At 40.2% G+C, this 15907-nt stretch overlaps 1 protein-coding gene across 1 annotated transcript in view; it reads left to right on the top strand.

The window, feature by feature from the left end:
* CNTNAP2 (contactin associated protein 2) overlaps positions 1 to 15907 on the top strand; it is a 1369824-nt gene that overhangs the window by 447754 nt on the left and 906163 nt on the right. The gene's annotated exons all lie outside the window — the stretch shown is intronic.

Here is a 15907-nt window from a genome sequence, read left to right as displayed (position 1 = left end):
TAATCTTGTCTTTGTAAGCACTTTATAGAATTTTGATTATTAAAATAAAAAATAGTCTGCTTTTTCTGGATGAAACTGGATACTGGAATTTTTAACTGTCTTATCAAGGCTTACTGAACAGACTTCAGTCCATCACCAGAGTATAGATTCATTGCGTTGTATGCTCTTCCACTTGCTTGTCATTCATATGCCATATATGTGTTACGCTCTTAGTCATGCCTCTACACAATGAAATGGAACATCTACACTTATGTAGGAAATACCACATAACAACCCGCATGTGTTTGTAGCGAACATGTTTTTGAATGTTCGTGTGCTCGTATGAACATGACACTAATGTTCATGTTCTCCGATCACAAACTATTTGGAATGGTTATAACGTTCAAATGTTTTCAAACATATTCATACATGCAAATGTTTATCTCGTAATGTATGCAACTGCATAATTGATGTTTTTCACCTGATAATCTGTATGCATGTGCAAAACTCTAGACCAGAGCATACGCAACTGCATAATTTACTCTTTGCACTTGATAATCTGAATGCATGTGCATAGACCAAAATTTACGGCAACTGCTTAAATTGCGCTTTGTGACTCGTAATGTGTACACGTGTGCGTAGACCGAAATGTACGCTTGTACTGTATGTTCGTTATTTGTTTGTGAATGTTCGGCGAAGACCAACACAAACTGATCACATTTTTTTTTTATGTTCATGTTCGGTATCCGGATGTTCCCTCATCGCTAGTTCTTAGACCTCTAAATCTTTGAATTGTCATTCATAACAAATATTTTGGAAGCAAAGCACAAATATCTGACTATTAGCTAACTGCCAGGCAAAGCTTATTGATATATGTTATTGATATAAGTGAAATTCTGTAAACAAAAGAACATACCTATAAATTACCATAATGGTAAATAAGTAGCCTGGTTTTACCAGCCACCATTATATTTTAAAAACGTAAAGGGGTATTCCCCCCAAGAGCCAAAAAAAAATAAAATTATCCCAAACCTAGCCAGTCTTACTCACCGAGTCCCCCTGAGAATTTTGAGCCATCTCCCGTCTTTCTAGCTGCTTCCGTTCCATAGTTACAAGTTTTTTAAAAAGCCGATCTATATCCAACATGGCGCCAGCCAGAAAACTACATCTCCCATCATGCATTGCTTATGCCTGATTGGTCCATGATGTAGCAGAGCTGATATCCACAAGATAAAGCGGAGTTTAGTGAGTGACTTGGCGGAGTTGTAATAGCGAAGAGTTGTTATAGTGACATAGCAGTGGCATATATCTTCATATAATAACCTTTTACTGTACTGACAAGAAGAACGGCAGATGTCTGTCCCGTGTTCTGTCATGATGTATCTTATGCATAAAGTGTTGTGTGGACCGCGGTCGGCCACCGTGAGCTCAGTGAAGGGGGGGAGACGCAGGTAAGGGGTGCTGGCACCGGTTGAGATGCAGGGGGGGGTGGGCTTGTGCGGGCCACGGGTGAGATGCGAAGATGCAGGCGGAGGGGTGCGGGCACCGGGTGAGATGCAAAGATGCAGGCGGAGGGGTGCGGGCACCGGGTGAGATGCACCGCGGGAGGGGGGGCGGGCACCGGGTGAGATGCAAAGATGCAGGCGGAGGGGTGCGGGCACCGGGTGAGATGCGCCGCGGGAGGGGGGTGGACACCGGGTGAGATTCGAAGATACAGGGGGAGGGGCGGCCGGACGGGTTGCAGTTTGGTGAGCTGAGTGAAGGGGCTGGCAAAGGTGAGCCGCAAGTCGCGCGGGGGGTGCCGCGTTGAGTTGCCGTGGGCGGCGGGTAAGATGCGGACCGCGGCCGGCTGCCCGGTGAGATTCGGCGGGTGAGTGAGCTGAGTGAAGCCGTGAGCTGTGAAGGGGGGATCATGCAGAACTACAACTCTCAGCATGCACGGAGAGAAGGCTGAGCATGCTGAGAGCTCTAGTTCTGCAAGGGGTTGCTGCACTCACTACAGCCGGGTGAGCCGCAGGAGGGCTGAGCTCCGGGCGGGGGGGATTAGCGATGGAGGGTGGCACGGCCTGTTCTGAGGGGGGAGGGGCACTCCGGGTGAGCTACAGGGGGATACAGGGTGAGCTCCGAGCAAGGGGGTGCACACAGTGGGGGGCTGCTGTCAGAGAAGGGATACAGTGAACAGCAGCAGCTGTCACTGTCTCTGTGTCCTCCCTCTCTTCAGTGCCCATTAAAGAGAGGGAGGACATGTGATGCCGTCTCGGAGGGTGCGGGCCAGGAGCAGGGAGCGTGTCGGAGTGGACTGAGATCTGATGATTCTATGCAAACGGTGGGGGTGAGTGCACCTAGATAACAGCAATACTGTGCAGAATCCATAATAACTTTATATTAGAAAGATGGAAAGCTACGGGTGGGCAGCGTATTAATGTAAAAATAATTTTGGGGGGAATACCCCTTAAACATATATTTTTGTAAATTGTAGCCATAATTCTAAAAAACCCCAAGAGGTTTAGTAATGTATGCACATATAGACTTAAGCCATCTTCACACACTGTAAAATAATGGCCGCTATTTTATTTTAAAATAGCATCCATTTTTTTTCAGTCTTCAATGATTTTTATTGAAGTCTATGAACAACAGCTGTTGGTCCACACAATGTATAAAATAGCAGCTGCCGTTCGTAGGGATCATCAAATTGGTGTTTGTGTCATTAATTTGTGGCCGTTATTAAGCGAACAGCGGCCGTTATTTTATGTTGTTCACACAACTAATTTTTTTTCACTGTCCTTTATCATAATTTCCACAATATTAAATGGGAATTTAAAATAAACACTCCCAAAAGGGTGTTAAAAAGTGGCCATGTCATTGTGTGCATCAGGGAATTCAACCGCGGGCGCACACGGATGCGTCCGTATCTGAATTAAGCGTCACTAAAGATCATCCAGCTGGTACTGCAGTAACAGCCGGGATGATATTTTCTATATTTTAGATATTAGTGAGCTACACTCTTTCTTTTTTGTATCATATACAACAAGAGTTCTAAAGGTTAATTTGTAATGATACTGAGCTCCAATCATGTTAGGTCAGAACTGATGTATAAGTCACAATCACCATATTTATAATCAATAATTCATATGAATAAGGTAAAAAGAGGATGTGGAAGGTATCCACATATGAATTATCCTACAATATATTGCTAAATCAGTACTTATTATTAATGATAGCATTATATATTACTTGCTCATCGCTACTCATAATTTCTCATTATTTATCTGCAAAGGTCAGATGACCCAAAAGGTTGTAATAACCCAGAGGTGATGTCTGTTTTAGCTACTTCTTATGTTAAATCATATGATTTATTCTATGGTTAATTATTGATAAAAACAAAAAACAAATATTACCTTTGTTTTCATATTGCCCTTCTCCATGTTATTTGTAAAATTTTTAGGATTTATTATTTTTCCATTAGAACATGAGCATCTAACCTGACTATAGAGTTATGGTGGCTTGGTCTGGTTAATCAGATCTTTTCTGTTATTGACATATACCTCCTACCTAAATAATGTTTCAGATCAAGTACTGTACATTCTTGTATTAAAGGGAATCTGTCAGCTGCTATATACTGTACATTCCAAACTGCTGACATTGAACCTTTACTATATCCATCTGTGTTTCCAGAATGCAGAAAAAAATGCTTTTATTCTAGAAAATTAACAATCAAAATAACTTTCCTGAGCTCCTAAAGTGCAGAAAGCTGTAACACCTCCTTGGTCCCCTCATCCCCTGAACCTGCTTTGGACTTAGCTTCCAGGTGTCAGAAAGGGAGGGAGGGACTAAGGAGGCATTACAGCTTGTTGCATATCAGGAGCTTGGGAAAGCCTCTTTGACTCTTTGCACCAGAGAATAAATACATTTTTCTACATTCTGGAACTACAGTTGGATATATTAAAGGTACCATGTGTATCTGTGTCCTCAAAGCTATGTAACAATGTCAGCAATAGTGATGAGAAAATACTGTTCGATCGAATAGATATTCAATCGAATAGTAAGGTATTTGATCTATCGAATATTATCGAATAGTTCGCCAAATATTCGATAAGCGTTCAAATCCCCCAGCTTCCGGTTTTTACGTCCAAGTGGCGGAAAAGATGTTTTTTCAATAAACGAATACTTGTTCCCATTGAATTTAATGGGATTGAATATTCGATCGAATATTCGGATATTCGGGAGATATTTGTACGAATATCGAATATTTGAATATTTCACTATTCGCTCATCACTAGTCAGCAGTCAGTTTGGAATGTGAGGTACAGTTGACAGATCACCTTTAAGTAATCATGGTAACCTTTTTCAGCAGGATAATCCCACAAAAAAATTGTTCAGAAATGCATGAAGGAAGAAGATAACAGTCTACATTTACTGTCTTTTTTTTCACTATAGTGGGGAAAATAAGTATTGGATACAAAGCCGATTTTGCAAGTTTCCCAACCTGCAAATATTATAGAGGTCTGTAATTTTTTTTCACAGATACTCAACTGTGAGAGACATAAACTATAAAAAAAACACAGAAAGTCACATTGTTTTGTTTTTTAATGATTATTTAGAATTTTCTTTATTTAACATTTTATTTATTCTTTGAAAAACATAACCTTTTTTATTGTAATTGTAGAGATCAGACAATTTGGTAGTTCTTGACCAAGTTTGCACACATTGCAACAGGGATTTTGTCCTACTCCTCTATACAAATCTTCTCCAGATCTTTCAGGTAATGGTTTTGTCACTGGGCAACATTGAATTTCAGCTCCCTTCAAAGAGTTTTTATTGTGTTGAGGTCTGAAGACTGGCTAAGCCATTTCAGGTACTTGAAATACTTTTTACAGAGCCCCTTTTTAGTTGCCCTGGCTGTATTTTTCCCATCTTTGACCCATCTTCAATGCTCTTGCTGAGGAGAGTTGTTGGAACAACTCTTGCAATACATGGCCCCATCTATCCTCTCTTCAATATGGTGCAGTCTTCCTTTCACCTTTGTAACAAAGCCCCCTGCCCCCGAAGTATGATGTTCAAACCCCCATGCTTCAAACTTTCAGTTGTATAGATTCTTCATCTTCATCCAAACACAGCATACTTGGTCTCATCTGACCACATGAGCTTCTACCTTGCCTCCTCGGGATCATCCAGATGATCAATGTTGAACATTAAACAAGCCTGGACATGCCCTGGCATGGGTTGGGGATCTTTCATGCCTTGCAGAATTTTAATAAATGATAGTGTAGTGTGTTGTTAATGGTAATCTTTGATAATGTGGTCCCAGCCCTCATCAGATCATTGACTAGTTCTTTCCATGTAGTTCTGGACTGATTCCTGACATTTTTCAGAATCATACTTAATCTATGAGGCAAGATCTTGCATGCTTGCATGGAGCCCAATGTGATGCCACCACCTGGCATCAACATTTGTGCATCCTAACTAGACTTCCCATGAACATACTTAAGGGTCAGATTTTGGGATGCATCTGTGAACTACAAAACACTCAGCCAAACATGATGTCAGGATTCTCTGTGCACATCACAAGCAAAATGCATATAGGGCCTTACCAATGTGTACCTGCCCACCAGACACAGTGACCTGTTGTTCAGAAGTAATAGGACAGCATTATTAAGCAGGGCCATGTAGGATGAAGGGTATTGTAGGCATTTGTAGTACCCACCAGGCTGCTAATACTGAAAGTTCATGACCGATCCACACATGGGAGTGGCTCATAGACTCTCATTTTGGGGTAAAAAGATTTTCAAGTAATTGGTTAATCAGATATCTTAGTTCAAAATATTATTTTTGTAAAGCATCTCAGTCGGATACCCTCTTTAAATAGTAAGGTGCAGTGGCTAACACAGCTTTAGCAAGATCTTCAGCCTAATATTCTGTTAAAGATATTGCGTAAACTGCATAGGACACCGCTCCTAACTATTCTTTTTTGGGTTAACATAATTATCAGTGTTGAGAGAGCACTTAAATGCTTAGGTACTTGAGTCAAATATTTTTCAATGCTGGACTGCTTGACTCTAGTAACGAGCCCCATTGGAATAAATGGCAGTATTTAACCAGGTTGCCCTGCTTGGCTAACATATTCAATATTTTCGCATTTTTGCATATTTCACCTCCTAAAAAGGAGTCTTCAAGACACATTAGATGTTTAAAAGATACATTAGAACTCTAGTACTATGCATACAATTGTTGTAATGTGTCTTGTAGAAACCTATTACATATTTTTATTCTAGTTTTTGTATATTTCATTTAAACATTCCTTCAAGGGACCCAGTACACAAAAATGTTAATTAAAAAAATATATAATAAGTAGCCATACTTACCTGTCCGCACTCATCCTGATGACCTCCAGCGCTACCTCCAATCCCCCGCTCACTGACAACCTGCTCAGCCAATCACTGCACTGTCCCACCGCAGCCAGTTCTTGATCGGGCTGTCACTGAGCAGGAGACTGAAACTTGTGAGCATGAACAAATAATTATAGCTTCTTCATTTATTTTTACTGTATTGTACTGTTTAACAGTTTCAAAGCTCCTAAACTTTTAAAATATTTTTGCTACTTTACTGACACCAATACCGTAGAGTGAATATTTAAAAAGCACCCCGAACATGCTGAGGTGCTCAGTCAAGCATCAAGCTTGATAGAGCACCCTGATGCTTGATCAAGCATTATGCTCGACTAAGCATAATTGCTCAAAACTAATAATATTTCACTCATTCAATGTGCCACAGGTACTGCCAACATTCTGGTGGATCAGGCAAATTAAATGTGGACCAATGAGTTTATGATGTTGATTTTGCATCCAAAATCCACAAATCTTAACCTTATTAAGCATCTGTGAAATATTCTTAAAAACAAGTCTTATCCATAGAGGACCTGGCATGCAAAGTCCAGAACATAAAGGATATGATGTTAATGTTTTGGTGCAAGACCATATCTTCACAGGTCAAAGCTCTTTGGACAAGTGGCTTTATTGTTATGGTTGATCCATCTACAGGATAGATAGATAGATAGATAGATAGATAGATAGATAGATAGATAGATAGATAGATAGATAGGTGAAATACTGTGCACAAAAGAAAAATATAATAGACAAATGTAAGAATCCTGAAAATGTAAAATTGTATATTCCAATTGTTTAAAACTGCAGTACTCACAATTATCATGAAACGTTCTGTCTACTGGGCGCAATGTTGTTTTTGGGCATGGCACAATATAAAACAAAATTTACACAACCGTAGGTAAGGTAGTTTAAGAATGGGCTGGAAAGGTCACAGACAGTAAGCCCTAATATGGTCCCCCCAACTGACCTGGCCTACTTGCCTCAACAGTCCGGACAACCATAGAGACGTCCTCACTTGTTATACGCAAAAAATGGACAAGACAAACTTGCATACAAGAAAAAATCAACATGCCGGGGTCAAAACCAAAGAGCAATAAGGTACAAAAACAGAATACTGTAGCTTTAGATTGAAATGATAAGAAAATTAATAACGCTCTGATATATTGTATCTTATAGTTGAAGATATTTCAAAGATTATCTAGTCTCATCTGGCTAAAAGCTATTTTTAAACTCAAATTAGGAAATAACTAACCCCTAGACGACCCTGAGCATACAGGTACGTCCAGGATTGTCTACGGGTGTTCAGAGCGGGGCCACGCTCTGAACCGCTGCGGTCCCGGGTGCCGCATGTAGCCCGGGACCGTGGCTATGACAGCTGTATCTGATTGCTTGCTGTCAACCATCCCTGGTGTCTAGTGGGGTGGATCTTCGCCCCCCCGGGACGTTGTCCCGGAGCAGCGATTCACACATCCAGCACCGGCTGGGGTCTGCGCTGTAATGGCGCTGATCCCGGATCGGCACTCAATTGCTTTTGGCTGCAGCAGCCGAAAGCAATCCAGTGCCTATCCCATTGATCTACGCAGTATAACTATACTGCATAGATCTCAATAAGAGATCAGTGTGCATATACTAGAAGTCCCCCAGGGGGGGCTTCTAGTATAAGTGTTTTAAAAAAAAGTGTTTTTATTAATAAAAAGCCCCCTCCCCTAATAAAAGTTTGAATCACCCCCCTTTTCATGTTATAAATAAAAATAAATAAATAAACAAACATGTTTGGTATTGCCGCGTGCGTAATTGTCCGAACTATTAATTTATTTAATTTCTGATCTCACACGGTAAACGAAGCAAGCACAAAGAGGCTATGTTCACACAACGTCAAAAATTTAGAAAAAACATCCGATTTCGCTATTTAAAAAAACGTCCGTTTTTGCTGCAATTTAACTGACTTCAATGCAATTGCATTGAAGTCAATGGGAAGACAGACGTCTCATGCACACAATGCATTGAAAAACGGACGTTTTTGCCGCGGACGTCAAAATAATGAACATGAACATAATTTTTGGACATTTTTTCCAAATAGCGGACGTTTTGTATTAGTTGTTCACACACAGTTCTTCTATTGTCACCGTTCTTTCTCCGTTTTTACAATTAAAATTAGTGGATTTTTATCAATTAAGCCACAACCAAAGGGCAATTAGTAACCCCAAAAAAAACGAAAACGCAAACATTGAAATTGGTCCTTTTTTCCCCAAAAAAATCAATAGTACATGTGATTTTAAGAAACTTTTTAATAGGTTTATCAGCCGAAAAATGCATTTTTGTCATGAAAAAGCTGTCTGAAGCTCTCCCCTGTGTCTTCATTGTTGTCTATGGAGAGGGGAGGGGTGGAGGGAGATTAGGCACTAAAACAGGAAAACAAAGAGTTAATTTACAGCTACTTTGCCAGGCTATCTCCTCTGAAGTTAGTACTGACCTCTCTGACCTCTGAATACGGGCTTTCACACAGTTCCCCTTGTGTTATCCTTTGTTCTCTGCTCTCTGCTGCCGACTAATCTTCCTCTTCCCCTCCCCTCTCCATAGCTTACACAGATGTAAAAGAGTCGTGATTTCCTGATAATGAGCAGTGAATGAGAGAGAGGAGGGAGGGTGGGACCTGGGGAAAGTCTTTTTGAATACAGGTAATGGCATATTTGCCTAATAAACCAATTACAAAGTTTCTGAAAATCACCTGTACTATTGATTTATGCAAAAACAAACAACAAAAAAACCCAAAGTGACTCTTTAACCCTTTGAGGACCAAGCCCAAAATGACCCAGTGGACCGCACAAATTTTCATTTTTGCGTTTTCATTTTTTCCTCCTCCCCTTCTAAGAGCTCTAGCACTCTCAGTTTTCTATCTACAGGGCCATGTAATGGCTTGCTTTTTACAGGAGTAGTTGTACTTTGTAATGGCGTCTTTCATTCTACCATAACATGTATGATGGAACCCCAAAATTATTATTTATGAAAATATAAATTGGTGAAATCGTAAAAAAGAATGCAATATGGTAACTTTAGGTGGTTCCTGTGTCTACGTAATGCACTATACAGCAAAAGCGACATGATATCATTATTCTATAGGTCAGTCCGAACACATATTTTCTAATGTTATATATTTTTTTTTAATTAAATCCTTTTTTTTCCCAATTAATTAATAATAAAATGGGCCTATTGTGACGCTTATAATGGTTTTATTTTTTTTACCTACGGGGCTGTATGTGGTGTCATTTTTTCCGCCATAAATCTCTAGATTCTATTAACACCATAATTGTGAAGATTGGACGTTTTGATCATTTTTTTCAACTTTTATTGGGGGAGGGGCTTTGGAGTAGTGTAATAATGATTTTTACCCTTTTTTACACATTTTAAGTCCCTTTGGGGGACTTGTACATACAATTATTACATTACTCACACTGATCATTGCGGGAGTCCCGATTGTTAAGTGACAAGGGACTGCCCCTCTCACTTACACTTAAACACTGCGGTCACGCAACGATTGGCGGCCCCGGAGCGCGCTTCATAGAAAAGGACGTATGCACAGGGTCGTCTGGGAAAAGACTTCTAGGGCGCACTGGTACGTCCTTGGTTGTCTATGGGTTAAGTTTCAGTCTTTGATGTATTTACACCAGTTTAGCAATGATAAACATGTAGTGATAGCCCAAAGAAAATGCACAGAACCAATTAAAACTGATCATTAACTTGTAGCACTATATGGTCCTAATGTCATCCTGAAATGATGTTTGGCATGGATGAATTAATCTATTAGATCAACAAAAAAGTTATATCTAAAAATATATTATAAAACTTGTGTGGTCATTCAAGTTAAAAATACTAAAATGCCATTTTAGGATGTTGTTTTATATATAACTGGATTTACTCCACTCTTAATCCTTATATTGACCATCTCATGGGTATGAAATAGCATAAAATATGTTATAATGAAGAGGAAAGTCTAATTTAAATACATTGATACACTATCTGCTCTTAGGCTAAGTCAGCGTTTTTTTCCCTCTTTCTTCCTTACAAGCCAAAGCTCAGGGAATTCTGGTTATATGAATATCCATTTATGTCTAACATTTCAAAAGTGCAGACCTAGACATGTAAAAGCAAATCTGCTCTTTGCTTCTCAGTATGTTACACAATTACTAATGGAATAGATAAAAAGTACAAAGCAGGTAATATTTCCTCGATAATACCATTGAAGACACCATAATGAAATCCAATTTTTAAGGATCAGAACAGTGGTTAAAGGGAAATCAGTTTGTGGCTATATATACAGTGGACATTAAAGTGTTCTTCCAAAGATATAGGGAAAAAAAATGACTATACTGCAGCTCTGTGCATAATAGTTATTGTTCTAGATTGCGGTATAAGGCCATGTTCACGATATGTATACCACTGGGCGTTCTATGACCCGGCCCGTGTTACTAAAGATCATGGAAACACATGGGCATATTCTACCTTAAAACTATTTTATTTCGTATGATCAAAAAATTACATTATGTTCTTAAAGCGAATATACCAGCAGATCATTCGCTGTAATACTTTCACATGGATAGAACGGCGCCAACGCGTGGAAGCTGGCAACACAGTCCTTTTAGCCAACCACGGCACGGTTCCTGTGTACGGTGCAGTTCTGTCTATGTGAAAATCTTTGTGCTAAAACGAGACCCAATACAAAAAAACTGTAAAATCTAGGTATTCATAACATGGGAAATATCATTATGCAGCTGTTATTAAATATCTTTGCTACTCAAATCCCACCCTCTCTAAACTTATGTCACCAAACATAGACAGTGCAGGCTGATTGTTCATACCAATGAAGCCAGGTTGTTTAAGACAATGGGGGGCATTTATCAAGGTATTTGCGCCTAATTTTTGGTGAATAATTGCATTTTTCACCCATTTTTGGTCTAAGTTCTATTTATGAGCCAGTATTCGACAGGTGAATATTTTTAGATGCAACTTTTTTTTTAATCTGCCTGTTTTAAATTTTCACCCAAAAGTTAGCATAATCCGGGATAAGCGCCCAATTTATCATTTTCGACTTTTTAAAAAGTCGCATAAACAGACGCAAGCTTACGTCTGGTCAGAGCCAGGTGATTAAAAATGCCCAATTTTTTCATAGTTGCGCCTTTTTTGCGCCTTTTTATTTAGATGCATTTACTATGGCAGTGCAACATTTTTATGAATCAGTCACAAGATATTAGAACGAAATACACACCAATTCCCATTAGAATAGTTGCACATATTAGACTCCTTAGTAGATGTCCCACAATGTCTATACAGTATAGTGTGCAAATATATATTTTTGTTATTGCTTTAATAAAAATAAAAAAAATAAAATAAAAAAAATGCAAAAATGGCTCAAGCAACAATACTTTGCTTATATAAATCACCCTTTGGCCTTTGATAAATTACCTCATGAGACGTAGTCATAAGTATGCTTTATAGGTGACTCTGTTCTAGGCATTTTGCCTTTTATTGTGAATTTCAATACCTTTGTGTTTAAGTTTTAGACCCTGAGGTTAATAACATCTTCAACGGGTTCATTGGAACATGCTGCATAAAACCTTTTTCAGAAACGGAAACTTGTTAAGATGCCAAAAACTGAATTCTTCTTTTTAGCAGTCATCATATTCAATACAGCACAACCTTAGGGCCAGCAGAACTTTTCTCATGGATCTATATTTCTGCTCTGTTAGTTGTTTTTTATGTTTGTTTAATGTATCAGTGGGCAAGTAATAACTGCAATAAATTGTAGAGAATAAAGATTTGGCAATAAGCCTGGGTACACAATTATGTAATCTTAACATCTCATCCTTAGTATATAATTACCAAATTATTTTGAACCATTTTGCATTTCTCTTATCCATGCCCTTTATCTTGTGCCATTTTGCTAAGCTGTTGAGGTCTACATAAAAAGTGCTCAAGGAACATAATAGATTTGGTGCAGGCCATATCTACTTTTCTGGTACAGAAAATCAGCAGGGAAAGAATTATCAGTACATCCAGTGATTCACAGGAGACGTTTTCTTTTATTGGACTTCATTTTTGTTTTCTTCTCCATCCGACCCTACTCTCTATACTATCTACTACTTTTGTCACCTAATGTCACATAAGTGATCCCTGGTCTGAATAAGTATGCAGCCATAAGGGATTATTTAACCTGAAAAAAAAACAACAACAAAAAAAAACATAGTAGTCTGCTGTTGCTGGGGAAAAAAAGGGTATCCTCCTTATTTTTCTCAGCTGTGTCCAGGGCTGCCATTCTGGTCCTCCCTGTGCCCGTATACATTGTATTTATCCACTGACCTTAGCAGTAGATTTCACTCCTTCACACATACCATATCGCTGTGTATTAATCGCTGTGAGTTTCTTGCACATAAATCCACAGTGATACTGATTGCTATCAAGCCAATGTATGTGTATTCTCACTGCGTTTTTGGTGCAATTTTTACATGCGAGTTTTTTTTTTTTTTTTTATTGAGCTTTAAGAAAATTTGGACAAAACTGGTGACATCACATCACTTTTCGCTATTGATGACAGCAAGGTAAGTATTCTAGCAACAAATATGTTACACATAAAAGGTAAGCAGAACAAGCAAACCAAACAAAACTACCCCCGCCCCAAGCACTCCAACAACCTAGTACCATTATATCTTCACGCCAACACAGTAAGCTCCAGGGATCCCCCCTCCCCCTCAGCTCTCACTTAGCTTACACCTTCAGTTTCCCCAGTGTACCTGCCACGTCTTTGGTTAAATACCATTTAGTATCTTTAAAGGGAAGAACTACTTGGCGAATATCTGCCTGTCTAAGAAACGTGCAAGTAAAAGTCTTCCACTTCTTAAAGAAACCCGCAGTAGACTTTTCTGTGGTACGAATGACTTCCAACTGGTCATGGTGCATATAAATCTTAACTTGGGTAAGGACATCTCCAAAGGAGGGCATTCTAGGCTCCAACCAATGGGTCAACAAGCATCTTTTAGCCACTAGGACAAACACATGCGTCAACAAAGTTATCTTGTCATCCAACGGGGGAATGTGGAGTAGGAGGAAGGAGGGGTCAAGAGCTAAGTTAAAGCGTAGTTTCGTGGCTAGTTATTCTTTTAAAGACACCCAAAAGTGACGAGATAAGGGTCAAGTTACTAACCCGTGAAGGAGATCTGTTCCTCGTCTGTTGCAATTTGGGCATGCTTCTATTCTATCTGGCGATTAGGGGGTCTTTGGCAGAGTGAACCCATAGCTAGCGTGATGCATTATGTTAAATTGGGTTTCTCTCCATTGTTCACTGATCACTGCCTTTCTAACCACAGTCCAACCATCTAAAATCTGCTTAGTAAGATCTAGTTTATCCAATTTGTTTTCACAATATTTAAAGATATGCTGAGTGAACCCCTTAGAAGTCTGTTGTAGTAAGGCCCAGTAGATATAGGATAAAGAATGCATTGGAGACTCGAGGTGAATCAGGTCATAAACGGTGTTAGATTGGTAGAAAGAGTCAATAGCCCTCAGTCTAAGTTTTAGAAAACCAATGACTTGATTATATAATAGGAAATGACTCTCCAGCAAACCCCATTTCTCCTTTAGTTCTGAAAATACTAAGTATCTATGTTCAGTAGTATGTATAATGTGGTGGACATGGGTTATACCTTTGGATTTCCATATTAGGAAGGACTTAAATAGTGTATTTGTCTTAAGTTCAGGGTGAGTCCAAAGGGACATGTCTTTGCTTATCTGGTAGGGTAACCCCATCTGCTTTAGACCAGACTTTCATGCCATAATAGGGTCCCTAAGAAGGAGACTGCCTTTAACATGAGCTGTTATGGCAGAAAGTTTGGTGTAGAGCAGGGTGCTTAACCCCTTAACGACATTGGGCGTAAATTTACGCCCTCGCGCCCTGGTACTTAACGCATCAGGGTGTAAATTTACGCCCGATGTTTCCCCGATCGCTGTGTGTTCGCACACAGCGATCGGGGAAGATGGCCTGCTATAAATCCTCCTTTCTGGCGTAGGGTGTTTTTTTTCTTTATTCTACTGCCACGGTTTGCTGAAAAGTGCCGCACATAAGTGCGGCATTTATCAGCAACTCCTTTGTTGGCGTAGTTTTTTTTTTATACTTACTGTAAAAAAAACGTTAAAAAACACTACATTACACCACACTACATTGAATAAAGTTTGACACTACACCACTACATACCTCATATACCAATCCCCGTATAAAGATGGCCCCCAGGGTGTTTTCGACGTCAGAGGGATACGTTATTATTGCCTCCGACACCGAAACAGCCAGTGAGGATGAATGGGGGGATCCTTCTTTCCTCCATTCATCCTCATCATCCTCATCATCCAGTGATGTGTCTGGGGGTAGCGTAGCGTACGCTGCCCCCCAGACACGTCTTTTTCGCCAGTACCGTCCCAATAAGAGATGACGGTATGAAATTCTCCAAACTCTGTGAGAGTACCTCAGGGTACACTTACAGATTTAGGGTACGTGCACACTGCGGAATGGCGAAGGATAACCCTTTGTGCATTTCGCAGCTGGCACCCACCGGCGGACTAATGCGGGCGCGTGTCTCCACCCGTGTCAATGACTTCAATCTATGCATGGGCGGATTCCATCGTCCATCCAAAAAATGAACACATTGGATGGAGAGCGGAATCTGCCTGTGCATAGAATGGAGTCTATGACACGGATGGAGATGTGCGCCTGCATCACTCCGCCGGTGGGTGCCAGCTGTGGAATGCACAAAGGGTTATCTGTCACGATTCCGCAGTGTGCACGTACCCTTAAGCTGGGTTCACACTATGTATATTTGAGGCTGTATTTGTGAGGCTGTATAGCAACCAAAACCAGGAGTGGATTGAAAACACAGAAAGGCTATGTTCACATAATGTTGTAACTGAGTGGATGGCCGTCATTTAATGGCAAATTTTTGCTGTTATTTTAAAACAACGGCTGTTATATTGAAATAATGGCAGTTATTTACCGTTATATGACGGCCATCCACTCAATTTCAACATTGTGTGAACAGAGCCTTTCTGTGTTTTCAATCCACTCCTGGTTTTGGTTGCTATGAGGACCTGACTTGAGGACCAAATACTGCCTGAAGTATACAGTGTGTGAACCCAGCCTTAGAGTGTATGTAGGAAGGGACACCCGAATCCAGCCCCAGATGCCCCCAGATGCCCCCTCCCCCCATCTTTGGAACAAGTGGGAAGATCGTCCAGGAACTGATCTTCCCACTGCTGGATAAAGGTTACCACCTGTACGGGGATACCTTTTGTACCAGCACCCCCTCTTCCGGTCCCTCGCTGCCCGAGCTACTGTGGCTTGCAGCACGATCCGAAAATATCAGAAGCAGTAATAGAGCCCTAATATTTAGCAGCCATGGAGCGGACCCAGAGCTTCTGGATATAAAGGACCCCGTATCGCACCAGGACAACATTCTCCAGGTGATGTCCCCCACACTGGAAAACAGGAGACCCCAGAAGAAGTGCAG

Source organism: Dendropsophus ebraccatus, chromosome 2 (genome assembly GCF_027789765.1).
Source record: "Dendropsophus ebraccatus isolate aDenEbr1 chromosome 2, aDenEbr1.pat, whole genome shotgun sequence".
NCBI classification, from domain to species: Eukaryota; Metazoa; Chordata; class Amphibia; order Anura; family Hylidae; genus Dendropsophus; species Dendropsophus ebraccatus.
Note: the sequence above shows the minus strand (reverse complement) of the source record. Positions and strands in the feature narration are given on the sequence as shown.